Genomic DNA, 7,483 nt, shown 5'->3' on the forward strand with positions numbered 1-7,483 from the left:
GTGAAGCTCAAACTTCTTTTCAGTCGTTTAAAACCGACGCTCAGGATCAGGTCGCGCACATGAAGGTGTAAGCGCATACCTCTACAGAGCCGGGAAGCTGAGAGTCATTCTGGGTAGTGCAGGGAGGGCTGGCGTGCTGTGCCGTCGGCTCTGTCAGGGGCGGAGAACGCTGAAGAACAATGCTGCAAGAGGCTGATGCATTCTGCACTCCGCAGTGCCGTCTGACTTTCAAAAGTTAGTGCTCCTGCTGAGACCCTCCTGTGCAACACGCCGGCTCTACCTGATGTAACAAAGGCCCGTTAAAACATCTGCACAACAAAGGGAAGCTGGTGGAGTTGGGCTGGTGGTTCATACAGCTGCGGCTGCCTGAGATAATTTCATCAGAAAGGTCTATGTGTCCATGACTACGCCATGTGGGTGTATATGCAAACAGAAAATAGCATTCTTATGCCTGTGTGTCATGTTGCATTCTTCAGACAACTGCTCTCTCATGTAAAATCTGGATTCAGACGTCACAAAATGGTAAACAACACTGCATTTGATCTGTCACGTCTCAAAGGATCCTGTCACACAAAAGTGGAAGTGCTTCAGCCTCATCTCTCTCCGAGTCTCTCTCTCCTCCTTTTTCTTTTCATCCCTCTCTCTCTCTCTCTCTCTCTCTCTCTTTCTCTCTTGTGATTTCTCAATGTGAACCATTCGTTGGATGTAAAAATCTATAACTATAGAAAAGTGAATATTTCAATATCTCTAACAGCATTAAAAGTGTAAAATTAGTGTGTGTGTCCTGTTTTAAAATTCATAATGCAGAATGCTATAAATGTTATTCTGTAATTTGAATAATAATATATTTCATTGCTTCTTAGTTCTTACTAAAGTTCGGCGGGGGGAGGGGGGGGGGGGGTGTACACACACACACACACACACACACACACACACACACACACACACACACACACAATCTCCTACACAGTGCACTGTAGAATCCAGTTCTGGGAAACTGAGAGTTTCTGTCTTCTTTAATGGGGCTGTTTACTCTGCATGCGTATACCTGCACTGGCAATGCAGCTGCAAATATCAAACACCAAAAAGCTACAGATTTGATGAGGTTGAATTTTGACTCCAGACCTTAAGAAGTAAGATCTGCCCTTGAGGTGTGGAATGTATGCAAACAAGAACAGTTAGAGACCCAGCAACTTATGGATTTATGCTGAGAATGCATGAATACAGAGACCCTGCACTCTACCCTAGAATAACCAGTCAAGATGCAATTGACACAAAATCATATAGAAAAACAAACCACATGAAATGTTCTAAATCACTTGACAGCCATTTTCACATGTTTGTCATTTTGAATCATCTCATAAAATTATTCAGTATAATATAGACATACATGAATTCAGATTTTAGGAACCATGGCAGTGTAAGTATTCTGAAGTCCTGCCTGATGAATACACCTTTGAAAATGGCCTGCCCTAAAAATATCTCCCAATAAATCATTCACTAAGGGCCTGCATGTTCACGAGACACGGCTACCCTGCAGGACGCAGACTTGACTGTTTGAGATCCTCTCAAGAACAGTGGGCACTGCAGGAACTCCAATGATTGAATTTGGACCTCATCTCGTCTGAAAGCATTTTCTGTTGACATACTGTCTTCTCTTCGGTATTACTAAGTGAGTTTTATAATCCGCTCATCTGAAACAGCAATTTTCAAAACTAATGATCACCACAATAAGATGTGTTGTATCTAGTGCTGAGGATGCACTGAAACACAACAGCCTTCCTTATAAATACTGACTGATGGGTGGATTACTTGGTGGAAAAATATAATCCCTTTACACTAGTTCAGTTCAAAAAGCAGAATGTCTTTGAAATTCTCTGCAAAATACGCAGTGTTAATAACCTCTAGTGCTCAAATAAGTCGAACTGGCCCAAGTGAACACTGCTAGACTTCGGTGAACTTCAGAAGGGTTGCTGAGTGTGTAGTCACTGGTGTATCAGCAGATAACTGAATGCAATGATCATAGAGGAAAAGGTAAGCTATACTCTTTCCGTAGATTTTTTCTTAAATGGGGTGAGGGGTGGGGGGGTGACACAAGAGGAGTGAAAGAGGGTGTCAGCGGCAGAGCAGAGGTGAGTGCGCAGAAGCCCTCAGCACTCCTCCAACTTTCCTTCACCCCATTAATCTGTGAATGGGCCGACGCAGAGTGCACAGGCGTGCAGCCTTGACACTGGTGTGTGCTGCTCACCCTGCACAATGTGCACACGCTTGCATTCACCTCTGCAAGATCATCAGTGCAGCAGGGACTGCTGGAGCATTTCAAACATACACACACGACATGGTCGAGTCGAGTGCAGTGCGGTTCGACGCACACGTGAGGACAGGCGCACGTGAGCGCACGTAAACACAGAGCTTGCAACAGACAATGCAATACAATAAAAGTATCACTATTAATACTTTTAAGAATAAGATATTTGAGTACTTTTAAACATGCAAGTCTGTGCAGGCACTAGAGAGCAGGACTGGTGTTTTATGCCCTGAGAAACACATGCAGCGTCACTCATGTAACGTGAGCTTATCTTAATGGTCTTTTTCACACAGATACGAACACACATGCACACATAAAACATACTCTTGTGAATTTATTGCTATAGTTAAGCCAGCAAACATTTATCATGTCATGTTTTATATGAATAAATGTATACGTTCAGAATGTTTTCATAAATGGGGCCCATTTAGGACATGTTTGTGCCAGACAGTGAATGAACCATGAAAGTGGAAGAGAGATTAAAGATGGACTGAAGGATGAAAGGAAGTGTTGTATGTGTGTGTGGGGTGTCTGTTTGTGTGTGTGTGTGTGTGGTGGTGGTGAGGGGGGGGGGGCAGTACTGTGAGTGGTCTCGGAAAATCGCCCCTAGTCCTACAATTGTGAAAACAGACTGCCGGCACACTGACAGATCTCACCAAGGATGGATAGAGCCTCAGGTCATGTATCCAAACTACTATGTGTGTGTGTGTGTGTATGTGTGTTTGTCTGTGTGTCTGTGTGTATCTGTGTGTGTGTGTGTGTGTGTGTGTGTGTGTGTGTGTGTGTGTGTGTCTCCCCCTCACTTGTGACTTCCAGTGCAAAGTTCCACACAACGGGACCAGCATGCTCAGTTAAAACACGATACATATCCCATCATGCATCAGTGGAGATGTCTTGCCTTTGATGGGAGGGAGGGTGGGGGGTTAGGTGTTGCACAATCACAGCACACTTCAAAGAGCACATGTTAAACCCACACCGAGGCCCTGAAACATCCTCTGCTTCACCGCCCAGTTCCGCACAGTGGCAGCAGGTAGACACAGAGACCCACACCAGGAAGGGGATGCGGGAACGGTGCATCAGAACAGCAATGCGGCGAGACCTCAACGGGAACTCAGCGAGACATTTCTCCTGACTGGTGCCCTACGCCCCAGCAGATGCACCACCGTCCCTCTGCCATGTGTCGCTGCTCGTAGGAGGAGGTGCACAGAGAAGGCCAGCACCATTTAAAGTAATAATGAGACAGAACGTCTTTGACAAGCACAGAAAGGAATGAAGAAAAACTAGTGCTAGAGCAGAACAGGGCATCCTTGAAATATATGATCAAAGGAATATGTCCAGAGAACAAGGATCTTTTTATTGTCTCTGGTCGCTATACAAAGATATCTATAAAAGTTACAATAGAATTGCTTGTTTGGGTGATGTCATAAAAAACACAAACGTAGCAGGCAAAATATCCATATAAATGTTTGTAAGGCCATTGTTTTTAAAGACCAATATATATATATGTGTGTGTGTGTGTGTGTGTGTGTGTGTGTGTGTGTGTGTGTGTGTGTGTGTGTGTGTGAAACATCTGAATGTTGGTACAGTACAGATTCCTGGATGCAGTCATCCATGCAGTCATTTTTGTTTGAAAAGTAAAAGCACACTGCAAACCTAGGCACAGATGTAAGACGTGGGACATGCTGATGTCAATAAACAGACCCTTAAGCATGCTAATAACAGGTGTCAGCAATCAAACCAACCCAAGGATGTTTTTACCACTGATTGGTAAATGGACACAGCAAATCTGAGGACATGAGGAGGTGGACTAAATCAGCAGCGGTTTGTTAGGAAATTAGAGCTTGTGTTTGTCTGGTGGTTTATGGTTGAGATGAATCACACTAGTGACAGATAGAAAACAGGAAAACAAGTGGTGACTCAGCACATGCTCAAAGAGGGCGGGTGGCATTTCAAGCAGCATTGTCGCTGTATGCACAAGAAGAAACATTTTGGAAAAATCAGCTTTAAATATGATCTACACTGGAATACAATATAATCACACTACATGAAATAGCGCCAGCTATGTGCAGAATCTCGCTTTGAATTGGAAATGCCTCTGAGGCAGAGTGGTGCGTCGATACACCTGCAATATGACAAACTTGTGGTGCGAGTGGAGTCGGACGAGTGAATCAGACCTCGGCTCAAGAACTCAAGTGCATCTTACAGAATTCCTCATGTCATTTTCTCACTCTCTCCAGCTTCCCATTTAATTAAAATTGAATCATTCTAAATGGTCCCGTCAGAGGGCTTTAATCACTATAAGCTTTCATTTCCAGCACGGCCACAGCAGGACTGGGTATTAAAATGAAGCCCTGCTATATCATGTAGTTACATAGAGCTGGCGGAGAACTCTACCAAACCTCCAACTTCATATTAAATGGTTCCCCAAACCTTATCACGGGTAACCAAGGTGGCATGCAGGCATTTATTACAAGGCTACTTTTAATTGAAAGCCAGAATGATGAAGTGGCAAACTGTGGAGTTTGTCATTTTCTATAAATTGAGATTGTTGTCAAAGAGTGGAGTATTAATCATCTCCTTCACCAAGTCATTTCGGCCCTGACGTCCAGGAGCATCGGCCGGATAGTGACACGGCAGTGAGCGTGCTGTATCTTCACCGTTCTGCATAAAGGTTAAGAAGAGGCCCTAGCCCACCTACTCCAGTAGAAAAGCACATGGTTTTTTGCAAATGTCAACTCAGCTAGCATGTCGCTGTTGCCATGTGCTGCTTTCCGTGAAGGGCAGGGTGAAATACCAAGACTGAAAGGCCTCACAAAAGCATCAAGCGCCATTAGGCTGCAAAAATGTTAGCAGTTCTCAGCAGTTTCATTACATCTTCAGCAAATTTCAGAGGTCCCCTTCCCACTTGCTCCATGTGTATCATTTTCCAAGTCTAAAACAGTCTGTCAATTTGAGACGGAGCCGGAGCCTCAACCCAAGCAGTCCTTCAACAGGTCGCCTCTCAAGGGCTCCGACGTTAATCTCTGCTGAAAGCGTATTCAGTGTAACGTGATAATGAAGGGCCCGGTGCAGAGACAAACAGCACTGTGTGTGATTTATGCACTATGAAAATGTTCATTTTCTGCCTCAGCCTTAAGCTTCTCTCACACTCCTGCAAAAGATTCACTGCACCACACCAGGAGAGAGAGAGAGAGAGAGAGAGAGAGAGAGAGAGAGAGAGAGAGAGAGAGAGAGAGAGAGAATACAAATATACCTACACCTCCCACCCATTGGGACCAATTACTCTGGCGTCAAGCCATTTTGAGCAGCAAGTGTGTTTTTCCTTTGCCTGTCAAAACTACACCAGGTGAGTAGAACCCTCAGCAAACGAACACGGTTCTGAATCATCTGCAGCACAAGTCCTTTTTGGCCGGGAGATACGTGCAAACAAGAATCCTGAGCTAATGGTGTTACCAGTTAAAAAGCTTGTGCACTGCTGTGCCAATTGAGCGTCCTTTGTGACAGACGGAGAACTTGAGCCTATCAGAGCGGCTGGCCCAGTAAAGCGCAGTGGGGTTGAGGCGACTCACAGGAAGGAGACTTTTTTAGCAGGTGTTGTTTTCATCCAATGATTAAGCTTGCAAGCTGTTTTCATGTGATCAATGCCAGGCCTTCACTCATGTAGCATCCGCAGGTAGGATATTTCAAAGATGTGTTGTCTTGGAGTTTATAGGAATACAAAAGAGACGCAGGTGGTAAGTGGAAATTGAGTTCTTGATTTCAAGACTGGACAGAAACTGCAGTTATCATTAAAGTCACATACGACCTTAGAAGCTGATCAGAAATGCTCCCATATGAATCAGATTTCAAATCATGTATGCAGTCTGTGACTTATGCAAGTCTGCTGAATTCCACATGCTCTCCCAGGGACGGTGCTTTCATGTCTTTTTTCTCTTTTCAGCCCTACGCACCTTTAAATGACACAGGTCATTTGCTTCATATAAATGTCATAAACTGTTTTCAAGAGGGAGTCGATTCGTTGCTTTGAAGTCAGGCCAAGTGTCAGCACCTCTTGCAGGACAGAGAGAGTGTGGTCTTAAAACAAATGCGGTCTAGAAACGATAACTCATATCAAAGGACTACATGTGAACATTCCTGGGGAAGGACCAGGACCCCCAAAAGAAATAGTTCACAAAGAGGTTCTTTTGCAAACTTTTTCAGAATTGAGGTGAGGCAAAAAACTGCCAAAATATTGGTTATTCATCAAAAGTTCCCTAAAATTACTTATTCATTTAGCCTGAGAGGCCATTTGCTATAGTAAAACCAAAATAAAATAAACAAAACAGTTCTGGCTATGTTGGAAAAAATCAGTATATGTTCTGATTTGCACATTTAGACAAATATTTTCACCAACCAACCACAAATGTTCCGTAGCGCTATTTTGAGAATTATTCATTAGAACTTTGGGAAGGATATATAACCCCCCCCCCCCCCCCCCCCCCCCCCTCCCCTCAAACCCCAAACACTAAACAGATTTCCACTGTATAGTTGTCAGGTCTCATAGTGCTTTCCAGCTCAAAATGACATTGATAAATCATGTTCATTCCTTTCTGCTCACATTATCTACAAATTTGTGTAATGTAACATGGAGGCTAGTGCAGATGTTAAGGCCAACAATGATTTGAATGTTACCCACAACGCTTTTTGTGCAGGCACTCCTACGTAATACACCGGACAAACTCTCAGGCAGCTCAGACTTATGACTGCTCTGGTGCTGCCTGTGTCCTGAGGCCATACCTCATACTGACCTGTTTGCCTAGGGTGCCACGTCTTGCCAGGAATGTCTGCATGGTTTAGCAGCCAGTGCTGAATCAGATCTGTCACCGAAAAAGGCCAATTGCCTTTTGTTTCCTATGTGCAGCCAGCCATGTTGTTACCCTCTCCTCTTTTCTTGCGTCCTTATGCATGCCCTATTGAGACCTCTGTTTGGCTATAAATTAAAGGTGCAGTCTGACAAGGGCACACACTGACCCTAACCCCAGTACAAACACGGGGAACCTATTCTGAATCCTACAGGGTGCAGGGTCCACTCCGACACGCGCTCTCAGATGGTGGGAGAAGTTGTGTGTGTGACGTGGTAAATAAATGGATTTGCATATAGAAGACACTCCCTGGGCTGTGGTGACAGTGTTTTGA

Source organism: Brachyhypopomus gauderio, chromosome 6 (assembly GCF_052324685.1).
Source record: "Brachyhypopomus gauderio isolate BG-103 chromosome 6, BGAUD_0.2, whole genome shotgun sequence".
NCBI lineage: Eukaryota > Metazoa > Chordata > Actinopteri > Gymnotiformes > Hypopomidae > Brachyhypopomus > Brachyhypopomus gauderio.